Here is a 12,682-nt window from a genome sequence, read left to right as displayed (position 1 = left end):
CATCGGCTAGATTTCAGGCGATCCAGGTGGCCCTCAAACCTGACCGCCCTCCGCTGCGCCGGCCCACCTGCGCCACCCTGCCATGCTGCGGTACTTTCAAGACAGACTGTACAGTGCTGAGGCGAAGTGAGGATCAAGCTAAATTTGGAAGCAATAATGCATACATCAGCGGCCTGTCCGTGCAGCTGCTGCTCACCGTATATCTCCAGTAGTGTGACCGTCCGTCCCAGGTCAGCCAGGTGACTGATGGTGTCGGCAGCCACCCCCTGGAGGGACACTGACAGACCCCAGTACCATCCCGGCCACCTTGGCTTCGTCACCTCCGGCCGCCTCGGCTCCGTCACTTCCGGCCACCTCGGCTCCGTCACCTCCGGCCCTGTCGGACAGAGCTGTGCCAGCTGACTGCAGTCGGACAGAGCTGTCGCCAGCTCCCCGCTGCACCACTGACACCCAGAGTGTCAGACACGGACACAGCCAGTACTAACATAGCCGAGCGGCTGGGGGCGATTTTTGAACACCAACTGTCATTGCAAATATGTGAAGTGAATATCAACAATATTGTAATATGCGACATATTCAAAGCAGATATGTATATTGTATGTATAAAAACTATGTTATGACATGACACCGTATCATACCCAGACACGGTATGAAAAGAAATCAAATATAGGTATTTTATTCATTACACCCGCGCCCTGCTGGGGGGGGGGGGGAGGGGAGTTGAAAATGAACACCCCCCACGGTTTTTAGCGAATCGTTTTTGGCCTACCTTATCATACATCTTTTTGCAGGGCTGGAAAAAATGCTGAATCTGCTAGTAGTAGTAGTAGTTTATTGACACAGTATTAGGTACTAGATGGATAAAACCCAGAAGACAAGTGTCCATTAAAACAGATCATATACAAAACATATTAAAACCGTCAAACATTTACATACCAGATGGTGCACGTGAGATATGCTTATTACAGAGCGAGCGAAGTGAGCGAAGTCTTTCGTAGTTTAACGGAAAGTTCCGAGTATGACCGGCCGTGCGGACGCCTTTGCGAGACTTTATCTCAGCAACAAGGTATGCTTCGTTGCTTCTACTAAGGATTAGACTCTTCCCGATGCATGTTGGTGACCCCTTATGCACGTGCCACGTGTAAAACGAAGAGGTGTCAGTTATATAACAATTGTAATATCTCGGTAGCTATACATGGCCGATTGCGCTGAAAGTTGGCATGTGGGTAGGCACCCACGAGGCAATGCATATCCATGTGCCACAGTTGGAGTGCTGCTGCACGTGCGCAGGTGTAGGGGTCGATTCCAGATCTCGAAAATGACTGAACCGATTGCGCTGAAATTTGGTGCATGGTTGAGTACCGGTTATTAGCCTTCCAGGCGGTGGGGATGGGGGCATTTTTTTGCCCCCCCCTTTAGTTTTTTTCGATATATCTCGAGAACCGCTGCGCCGATCGTCACCAAACTTTCAGTACCCTCCCGGGAGTAGCTAGCGCACATGGTGACCAAAAAAATTCCAAAGGCTATGATAGGTTGGCCGCTAATGACGTCAAAGTGACGTCATTTCTGTAATTTTCGACCCAAAAAAGGTTTCGCGGGAAGAGCTGTCAGGCCAACAGCTTTAGAGATACAAAAAAATGTTTCAAACATAAAAGGTGTGGAATCAAGAGGGCTACAAAACTGTTTTTTTTTAGTTTTTCGATTTTTTTTATTTTGACCCCCAAAACTAAAAAAATAGATTTTTTGAATATAATACCCGAAAAATCCAAAAAGTTTTTTGAATTTCGAAAAACCGGAACATATGTAATAGTCCCTACCGCTTTCTATCTCCATACCAAATTTGAGATCGATACTTCTTTTTTTGGCCAAGTTATAGCGAAAAAACTGTTCAAAATTGATGACGTCAAATTTTCAAACTCATTTTAAGCAATTCTAGACCTCGTAGCGCAAAACAAAGACCACCATTAGACTCCTCGTGACGAGCTGCATCGAATCAATACCCATTTTATGCAAAAATATCAACTTCGAAAATTGACCTTTTCTGATCTGACCTTGACCTGACCTCCACCAGAAAGTGACGTAAACCGTACCTGATGGTCTTATAACCAGCACCATTGAGTTGGAAATTAAAAACTGGCCATAAAACATGCATGAGCATCGCACAACCTTACTGTTAACGCCAGACGCCTTGAGACCCTAATTTTTCGCTATTATTTTAAAATGCGTGGAATAATTTCAACCATATTTAGGAAATAGCTGTTTCAAGACCTGCCGAAACCTTTTCTTCAAATACATTTTGTTGTCACTTAAATATTTGTGGCACTTGACATTGACTCGTAATGTTAACTGTTTTCCATCCTGGATAGAGGCTTTCATGCTGTCACATGACATTAGGCTCCGCCCACGACTGCGGCATTGACCCGTGCCCATCAGCGACCTCTGTACAAACGACACGCCTGCCATCTGTAAAGGACTATGAATTTCGCTAATGTTTCATGTGCTATGAATCAATTGCAGCAAACCGTCAAGTAAATGTTAGGCTCTTGTTGACTCTTGTAGGTATATGAGACCAAGAGGACCATCGCTCCTCAATCTACTATAGTTCGTTTTTTTTTTCAAAAGGACGCTGGCTCCAAGTGCATTATCGAAGCTCTCACGTGAGTTTTGGCAGCTTCAGCGTCTGGCCAAGAATTTCTTACCGAAAAAAATATCCGATTTCAAATTGTGCACGGTAAGTACCCGAAAATGGTGTCCTGAAAAATTAGCATACTATGATGACATCACTGGTGGCAGCAGGCACCCAATGTCCGTACGATGGGACGAAGTTTTGACGAACTTGGGGGAAACTTCGTTTTTCACTGTTGCCGAGGTTATAATCGAGTAAGCGGTTTCGTCCATGATAGTTATACGTTACATTGCAATACAAGTTCGACAGCATGACGTCACCACTGTTCTCATATCTGGCTCCAAAACGCACGTATGGAAATCATCGGGAATACTTCACATGTTAAAATAAGGCGACGTTCGAGTTTCTCAGGTTCAGTTTTTGCTCGTTTTGCTCGCTAAAACGCGTGCTTTTTCGAAAAACATACTTGGAGCCAGAGTCCTTTTGAAAAAAAATGAACTATATCAAGCCACATTTTAGTGCATAGTGACCCAGATATTCGGAGTTACGATAATAGGTAACGTAATGTAATTCTAAAGTAATGTTAAGTCGAGATTTAAGTATGGGTAACAGGCGCAAGAAGACGCAGCAAGGTGAAGCTGAAACCAGTCAGAATCAAGAAGAAGTAACGGATGGAACTGAAGGGACAATGTCAACTACCACTTCTACAGAAAGCCATGTGAGGGCAACTTAGTGAATTTAACCCTCGCCCTGGCAGGGGAGGGGGTCGATGCGACCACCCCCTAAGGTTTTTCGAAGATAGCGTAAAAACGGTGGCGCGCAGCGCCGCCAAATTTGGCACAGCCTATGGGGCAACCTTTTTACATAACCTTTTTACAACCTTTTTACATAACCTTTTTTATACTCACACATGCTTCGAAAAAAAACGTTAACGATTCCTAACAAATACGATTTTCGATGTAGGATATCTGTTTGGTGAAATACGAGCGACTCAAGCGAGCCTTATGTGAAGCGAAAGCAATTACATAGCTAATTATTGCGCTGGTCGATGGGTACATAGCGATGTACAAATCAGGAGCTACTTGATAACATCCGACATCCCATTATCGCATTATCTGCAACGCCATAGGCTTTAGGGGAGAGTGGGGCACATTCGTGCAAAAAATGGATAAACCCATATATCTGTTCTTTGGTTAGTGCAATGGCAAAATTGTTGATTGTAGTATGAAAAGGAACTATTGCAGATAGTTTTCCTCTTTAAAAGTTATCCTATAAAATTATTGCTTCCGTTAGAAAAAAATGACTTTTATTAACTCTGAACATTTGCACGAAACTGCCCCACCTATGGGGCACATTCGTTCAAGAGATGGGGCACTTCCGTTCACCCGGCAAAATTCGAGAAATTACCGGGCATTACCAGAAATTTACCAAAGGAAATTGGCAGGGGGTCATTTCACTTGATTCCTTTCGACAAGAATGCATTGCACAACAAATGTAGAAAGAATGGGCTGGCCAACAAGAATGTGCCAACTGCCGGCCTCCGTGACCTCGCCAAGTTCGCGTGAATTGCTCGTCACGACGTCGCAAGCAGTCGAGACTGAGTCAGGCGAGCGTCATTAGAGAAACCTACTACAGATAAAGTCATAAATCGCAAAAACTAAAAAAATATATGCACGAATGTGCCCCCAGGCAGTGCGTACACGAACCTGCCCCACAACGTTATTAGTAATATATTTCAAAATTTCTTTTTGAAAAAATGACACTTTTTCAACAAACAAGTTTGCAGCAGTTCCGTGAATAGAGTGGGCTTCTTCACCCCTAATTTTGAAAAGCTGAACCACATTTTCGAGTCAGGATCACGAAAATGGATGATATGAGAAAAGTTTGGAAAGCTCACGAATATTACAAATTTGCGTTTTTCTCAAGCATGACAGCAGGTACAGTGTTGTCTTCTACGGTGAACGAAGGGCGGCAATGATAGACATATTTCCATAATTTACCTTGAGCTCGTGCAGTCACTCGTGTTCCCATAAACTGCTGAAAACGAATGTGCCCCATGCACGAATGTGCCCCACTCTCCCCTAAATACAGGTGAATATTTCCTAACCTTGTCAGTTATATGCCGTCATGTGCAGCTTATAAAAAAAATAAAACAAATATCAGCGAACATATCAGTATTGTACAAGCAATGCGCATTGAGCATTTATGGCTCCTCAGTCATCATGTCGCTATTTGGGCACTGTCAGACAAGACGTTACGCACAACTCCGCCGGCTTTCGGCACCGCTCGACCGTCCCCGCTCCCCGCCACCGCGCAAGTGACCGCGCGCCGGCCCGAAACCGCCGCAGGCAGGCTAAGACCACAGAGGCGGGGCTTAGCTGTGACGACATAACGTATCACAGACTGACTGGTGATAGCCTCTACACGCCGGGTGAAAATCTTGCTCGAAATTTAACATTACGAGTCAATGAGAAGTGCCTGAAATATTGAAATGGCGACAAAATATCTAAATTGTAAAAGTTTCGGCAGGTCTTGAAACGGCCATGTCCTGAGCTTGGTTGAAATTCTTCCATGCATTTAAAAATAATCGCGAAAAATTAGGGCAGAGGTCGACAAAATTCATGGAGTTTCTCCGACTACCGGCTAATTTTCTCCGGCTTTTCTTCGACGATTGTGAGAAATGATGAATTTGGATACCTATCCATGCAACCCAAAACACTGGTATACGGCAGTCATAAGCCCTTGTTAAGCCCTTGTTACATTGCCGAATTTTGGTACACGAATGCGCACGAATATGCAAGTCTTCCTATGTCGCGGACCGATTCGGGATTTTTCTTCCACGGTCTTGGCATTTCGCAGACCAGTCGGTGTCCACCGCGCGACTTTTACGGTTCGTCACGACCGCCACGAATATTTCATGACAAATGAAAAATTCGTGGCCGTTCGCCGAACTTATAAAGGCCGTGTTCACTGCCGAATTTTGGCCACGACCCTGTCGCCGAATCACGTCGTGTAAGAAATCGGCGAACAGTTTACCGACAGAGGCGAACAGTTCGCCGACAGAGCCCGATTTGCAGAAAACTGGTGGGGGCCCCCTAATCGTGCGCGAGACGAAGCTGATCCATGATTCGGCGAACATCGCGAATGAATGGCGAATCTGTTGCGAATAGTCGGCGATACCTTGGCAACAAGTCGACGCACGCAGCGACATGTCGGCGGCGACTCGGCGACTGTTTGGCGATCATGTTCGTTTACTATACATTCGGCGAACAGCCACGAAATTTTCATTTTTCATGAAATATTCGTGGCGGTCGTGACGAACCGTAAAAGTCGCGCGGTGGACACCGACTGGCCTGCAAAATGCCAAGACCGTGGAAGAAAGATCCCGAATCGGTCCGCGACATGGGATGACTTGCAAATTCGTGCACATTCGTGTACCAAAATTCGGCAGTGTAACAAGGGCTTAATAAACGAACATGATCGCCAAACAGTCGCCGAGTCGGCGCCGACATATCGCTGCGTGCGCTGACTTGTTGCCAAGGTATCGCCGACTATTCGCCACAGATTTGCCATTCATTCGCGATGCTCGCCGAATCATGGATCAGCTTCGACCCACGCACGAGTAGGGCCCCCCTCCCCCGTTTTCTGCGCGGGCTCTGTCGGCGAACTGTTCGCCGATTTCCTATACACGATGTGATTCGGCGACAGGGTCGTCACCAAAATTTGGCAGTGTAACACGGCCTCCACACAAATGACTGAAGTCTCATGAGTCGGAACATGTATAACAAATGTAATCCACATTAACGTGATCTACGGAATCCTCGCGGGCAGGGCAGCACACGACAACGTGCCGCACCGGCTGCACAAACATGGCGCATTTCCAAGTTCCAACGCATTCTATCACCTCCAAATAATAAAACTGACGTTCTCGGTCCGCTCTGCGCGGGCATCACGTTCACCTGTTTTGGCTGAAGTAAGGTCGACCCCCCACTGACGAGTTCTCTGGAGAGGACCACCGCTTGCGTACTCACAACGGTGACCCCTTTAGACGAGAAAAACTAGTTAGCTGAAAAATATCGCTGCTTCGTGTTTACGCGCAGGCAGTCCTCAGCCGACTGAAACCTGGGTGTGTTTTGCTCCTGCGAGTCCCCCCCCCCCACCCCTACCTTCCCCGCGGTCAGCGCCGGCATCCTGTCCTGCGTCTCATCTCCCCTTTTTCCTAGTCCCCCCGGCCCCCACCGACTTCCTCCCTCCCTCACCGCGCGTCGCTGTCCGGGCCTTAGCAGGGGTCGGCAACCTACGGCCCGCGGGCCGGATCCGGCCCGCGGCTGGCATCAGTAACTAACATTGTGTTCCGGCCCGGGCCCGCCGGCTGCTTCCAAATCACATATCCGGCCCCCACCCAAAAAAGGTTGCCGACCCCTGCCTTAGCGTCTTTGCCGCTAAGGTGGTTATTTCCCGTTATTGAGACTTTTCTTTGTATTTGAAGAATTTCCTTCAGATTCGCAATAAACATCGCAAGAATAAGCGACTACTATTGATAAATCTCTAATATTTTTCTCTTGTCTCAAGAGTTTGGCAGCTGAAGAAAACAAAGCGGTCGACAAAAACACCACTTTCTCCGACTGCCAATAAGAGCGATATTTGGTTATGAATTGGTAGGGAAACCGACCTAATAGGCACAGAGCTGCTTCTGACCGGATCAGACCAGCTCTGACTAGGGAGAAAGTGGAGAAATGGTAGAAAACTGTCATCACTAAATTGTTACTTGTGCTGTTGTTAGTCGATGACATAGGTGTATGGATGTAACAATGCTGGCTTTGCTAATCTTAGAATTTCTTCCATGATATTTTCTTCTTTTTGTGATTTTCGCTCCTTTATTTTTCTCTGACTAGGGTCAGATGGTCAGAGATTTTATCGACCTCTGAATTAGGGTCTCAAGAGGTCTGGCGTTAACAGTAGTAAAGTTGGGTTCATGTGGTGACCCTTGGTGACCTTTGGTGACCGGACCTGTGACCTGACCTGGTATGACCAGTGACCTCTAATAGCAACATATGTACTAAACAACTGACGCCTCATCGCTGATTTTCGACAAAATGCGTTTTACTCGATGTTATAGCGCTTTCCCTTGAAGCCCGTGAACGGTGAAACATTTTATCTTTGACCTGACCTGTGACATTATCGGTTACCCCGAGGTCAATGAAATTTGGTTTCCTTCGACAAATTTGACAGGGTTATCGAACGCCCTTTGAATTTTCCGGATCCGTCCAGTAGTTTCGGAGATACGGGGGAGGGGAAAATGCCCCCCCCCCCATCGCGCGGAAGGTGGCCGGGAGGCCCACCGCCTGCCGGGTTAGAGTGCAGTGCGTCAAATAGCACATTCACATAACATACTCACCTAGCTCATAGCTGTACCCCGCAGTATTTGCACTTGTTGATGTATTGAGCATGAACAATGCACTAAAGTATCTTAGCTATCATTTTACACATTTTTCTGAGCATCTAACATGACATACAGTGCAGAGCAGCTTAATTGAGAAGAAACACCTTAACCCGCGCATGACTGGGGGGGGGGGCTCTACAGAGCCTCCTCCCATCCCGTTTTTCGGCATTATCTTCTAAACCGTTTTGACGGATCAAAACAAAACTTGCAGTACCCTCAGCGGCATTAAAATTTGACACTTTGTGTTAAAATTTCAACTTTCTAGCTAACATACTTTGGCCGGAAATGACGTCAGAGTGACGTCATGTCGGCCGATTTTGATGCAAAATATTGAATTACGGCAAACGCTCTCAAGAGCTCAGTTTTAACCCGCGCCTTGCCGGAAGGGGGGGGGGGTGTTTGAACACCTCCCATGCGGTTTTTCGCAGATATCTCAAAAGCGCCACCGTTTTTGGCACACCTGTTCATGCATCTTTTTCGCACATGTTGTGAGAATTTCAGACCCGGGTCGTTCAAGGTCAGGTCACCAGGTCACGACAATGACCTCGCCTCAGAAAAAGTTTCAATCCTCGTCAGAGCTACAGCGTCTGAACGATTGCCTTGAAACTTTCAGCGATTGATGAGAGTAACAGTATGTACAAAATTTGTATCTCGAAATTTTGATACCGGTGACCTAAGGTCAGGTCAATTTTGCGACCTCTCCTTTATAAGTCAATGCACGGTGGATATTTTTCCGATCTAGCGCGTCTTAATTCCAAAAATCTTTTTTGGATTTTTGTTTATTTTTTTTTGTGTGTCAGAAGGGCTAAGAAATGTCCGAATTTTTCAAACATGGCATTGTTTTAGCTGTATGTCCACAGCAAGACTAGGAAAAATGCGCCCAAAGTTTTCACTCATGCGTGATTACTCAATGGGCTAAGTAAGGCCCGAAAGTATAGCTCAATTTCATTGTCCTGTCCTGTTGGTTTTATTCTTGCGAGGTCTTAAAGTTGCATATCTTCTGAAAGGCATCTTTATTAGGAATGGAATGGCAAACAGAAAGTATGCCACAACCTTACTAAGGTCACAAAAATACCATTAAAAAAGACCCTTACAGACACCATATTGAAGGAATGGTATTCTAAATAAATGTAGGAAATCAACAATGTTCTTCACACTTTTCCACTCCGAAACATATCCTATCGAATTCGCCACTTTCTCCTGCACAAGACAACGCCTAGTTTGGCTGCCGAAACTTGCTGAACACAGAATATTCACATTAGAGTATCTTAACCCTCGCCGCCCGCCGGACCTATTGGTTTTCTACATACGCGCCGGCCGAGGGGGGGGGGGCGGGTACGACCCCCCCTCGCCGTTTCGTCCCTGGTGGAGCTAGCGCGTCGCGGAAAAAACGAGCGTGTGCGCCGTTTCAAGACGCAGAGATTGATACCCGATTTTAAGGTCCTAGGTCAACCGGTGACCTCTGAGGTCAGGTCAAGTGCCCCAAGGTACGGTTCGGTTTTTGGTAAATAACTTCGCAAAAAACGGCCGCAGAGCCGCGACTTTGGCAGCATCGTGTTCGCCTTGCTCAGGCGCGTCGAATGATATACTTTTTGTTTGGGTGAGGTCAACTTAGGGTGTTGACCTCAGGTCACGGTCAGGTCAGCGCCCCCAGGTCACGGAGTTGGTCGAAGGAGGTCATATTGTATATCATTCGATTCGGCAGGTCTTCTTGAGTTCATTGGTGGCTTTCCCGACTCGCTAGCTCAATTTGATCGGAAGTTATTGACGAAAAACTAATATGACCCTAATGACGTCATAAATGACGTCACGCAAGGTCAACATCGAAAAAGTGACGCATGGGACCTTGCAAGGAGTGCATGAAATCACGATTATGTGTGCTTGAGATAGTTGGAGATCGTTCCCGGCGCCAGAATAGCAGTTTTCGTTTTTCCCCATTGACTTATAATGGTGAGGTCACGAAAATGACCTGACCTCGTATGACCTTTAGGAAAAATCCGAGATATACAAGTTGTGGGACTCCTCATGGGTACTAGTTCCTGCAAGTTTCATTTCCCTGTGAGAGCTCCTCTGGCAGTGAGGGCGTTGCGAAGTTGCGACATCTGAGGACCGTGCAGAGGTTCACTTATGACGTCATAGGTCAGTGACCTGACCTGACCCGAAAATGCGGTTGGTGTCAAAAGATCCGGCTTGAATCAAAGGTCAGGTATGCCAAGTTTAAGCTCTCTATCGCCGGCGTGTTCGGAGCTATCGCGAAAAAACCCTATGGGGGGGGGGCGGCACCCGCCCCCCCCCTCGGCCGGCGAGGGTTAATTAATACCCCACTCTGGGAGCGCTAGGGAAACAGCACGATATACGTATGTTCCGAACTTAGGCGAATAATTTTACTTCGTGATTTATATGATGCATATTTTCTGAGACACATTCATTAGGAATAGGACGACAAGCGTAAATTATACATACCGTAACCTTATTAACCCTTGCACTTGTGGGGAGGGGAGGGGGAAGGGGTCGGATAAAACCCCATGTGGTTTTCCGCAAATTACTCGCGCAAAAAGCGGCCGATCGCGACGAAACTTTCGGTGCCCTCGAGATCATCAATATTACATCTAACCTAAAAATTTCATGACTCTGACCCAACTGACCTTTGACCTGTGGCATATTTTTCGAGACCATGTTTGGCCGGAATCGCGATTCGGCGTATGCCAGCTCACATTATCCGCGGTTTCCAGTCTTTTTGTGGTTTTAAACGTTTAAATATGTGAAATGATGTTGGTGCCATGCATTATGGTGGGTGTCAAGGTCACGTGAAGGTCAAGTCAAGGTCATTGACCTTTGATGACCTTGGTTCACTTTTTCGAGTTTTACTTGTTTCTAGGGTAATTTTTGGTGCTGATGTCGAATTTAGCAACCATTTGAATATTTACAAAGTAGTTCTGGTGCCTTCATACCATGTTACGAAGCTGTCAGTAGTAGGTGACACCTACTATGGATGGCCGGCACTGGCAGGACGCCTACTGGTTGATCTGACCTGACCTGACCCGACCTGGCGTAAATGCATAAAGACATCGTCTGTGATCAAAACTAACATGAAATTCGTCATCAACACCCCAAAATACCCCGTAACACCCTAACTTTACGAAGTTTCAAGAGGTATTGATTTCCCAACTTTAATTGGGTCATTAAACTGACTTGGAAAGTCAATTAATGACTTTGGACTTCAAAATTGGATATATTCGGCCTCATCTCATCATAGGCAGCACGCTTGATTTTTCTGCGAAGCCCTAGCTTGATCAGGGGCCAAACGGCTGAGCCGGGGGTCTTATTGAACCCCCTATACCTACTATGTTGATTATGCACATTTACAGGTAACATTCTCACCAGAACACACCAACCAACATCTGTGCACAATCTGGCTACAATGCTACCTATGGTTTGCCCTCTACGAATAAAGACGTGCTAGATCGTAAAAATCCCTACTGTGCAATGGGAGAAAATTGAAATGCGCCTCTTGTGGACGAATGTTGCTTAAAACGGGTGAGACTAAATGCTTACTTCGAAATCTCAGCTGCGTTGCGGCATTGGCGGTTATGTGCGGCGTGTATGCCGCATGATTAGTAAGCGGCGACCACTAAATTAAAGACTCAAACGCTCCGACCGGTTTTCAATGAATAACACTGCATACCAAAAATGCCAACCGCTCTCGTCATAAGATATTTAGCTTTAACCCGCGAGTTGCTGGGGGGGGCGTTAAACGCCCCCACTTTTTTCGCCGGGTCATAGCATAAAAACGGCGCGCCGCAGGCGCGCCAAATTTTGAGTACCTGTAGGGAATTGAATGAAGTTTATTGTGACAAAGTTTAAAAAAAATCGATCGGAAAATTTTTGAGATATCGAGGTTTTCGTGACGTCATGATTTCTGAGTTTTCGACCAAAAACGGCATATGTTCAAAAAATCATATAAAATCACAAAATAGACATACAGACATGCCGTAAACGCCATTAGACTGCCAATACCTTGAACAATGAAATGGCTATCTTCGATTATTGATTATCGTTCCGCATTTTCCAAAATCTTGAGCTGAACCTTGGCAATTTCTCGTGACTACTTCACGACCATGATACATGCATTTCTTAAAGTGAACTTTTTTAGCCAAACACGTACACATATGACATAATGAATGTCACCATCGTGTTCTACGCCCCAAATTGCCCATAAAACATGTTTCACAGGCTGTGAATATCAGTTTTGATTTTCGGCGATATGTGCCTATCCGGTTGACCTGACCTTGACCCTGACCTATGCTTGACTGACCCCTACATGGAGCTGACACTCTTGTAGACTTTATATGATGGATTGTGCACCGTTTCGACAGAGTTTATGACGAGAGGCGCCCATTGCGAAGTCCTGAAGTCCATGCTACTGAAAGCCCAATTTCAGGTGTTTGACCTGACCTTGACCCGACCAGTGACCTCAAAATTCAACTTTAAAGTACTCATCTGAAGCGTCTCGTCGCGTTCTTTCGTTTGCCGCCTCGTGCGTTTCGCTGCGCCTATTGGTTCTCGAGTTATCGGCTGGGGGCGTTTAACGCCCCCCCCCCCCCCAGCAAACG

The 12,682-nt window shown here is 46.3% G+C and overlaps 1 long non-coding RNA gene across 1 annotated transcript in view; it reads right to left on the bottom strand.

Moving 5' to 3' along the window:
• Positions 1-202: 202 nt before the first annotated feature.
• LOC122390817 overlaps positions 203-12,682 on the bottom strand; it is a 45,134-nt gene continuing 32,654 nt past the window's right edge. Inside the window, exon 3 of the long non-coding RNA XR_006258227.1 lies at positions 203-376. This is a non-coding gene — a long non-coding RNA (uncharacterized LOC122390817). The remainder of the gene's footprint in view (positions 377-12,682) is intronic.

The sequence above is a fragment of the Amphibalanus amphitrite genome, unplaced genomic scaffold (genome assembly GCF_019059575.1).
Source record: "Amphibalanus amphitrite isolate SeventyFive unplaced genomic scaffold, NRLGWU_Aamphi_draft 000410F_arrow, whole genome shotgun sequence".
In the NCBI taxonomy this organism is placed as follows: domain Eukaryota; kingdom Metazoa; phylum Arthropoda; class Thecostraca; order Balanomorpha; family Balanidae; genus Amphibalanus; species Amphibalanus amphitrite.
The sequence above is the reverse complement of the archived record's forward strand: the minus strand, read 5'-3'. Positions and strand labels throughout refer to the sequence as shown.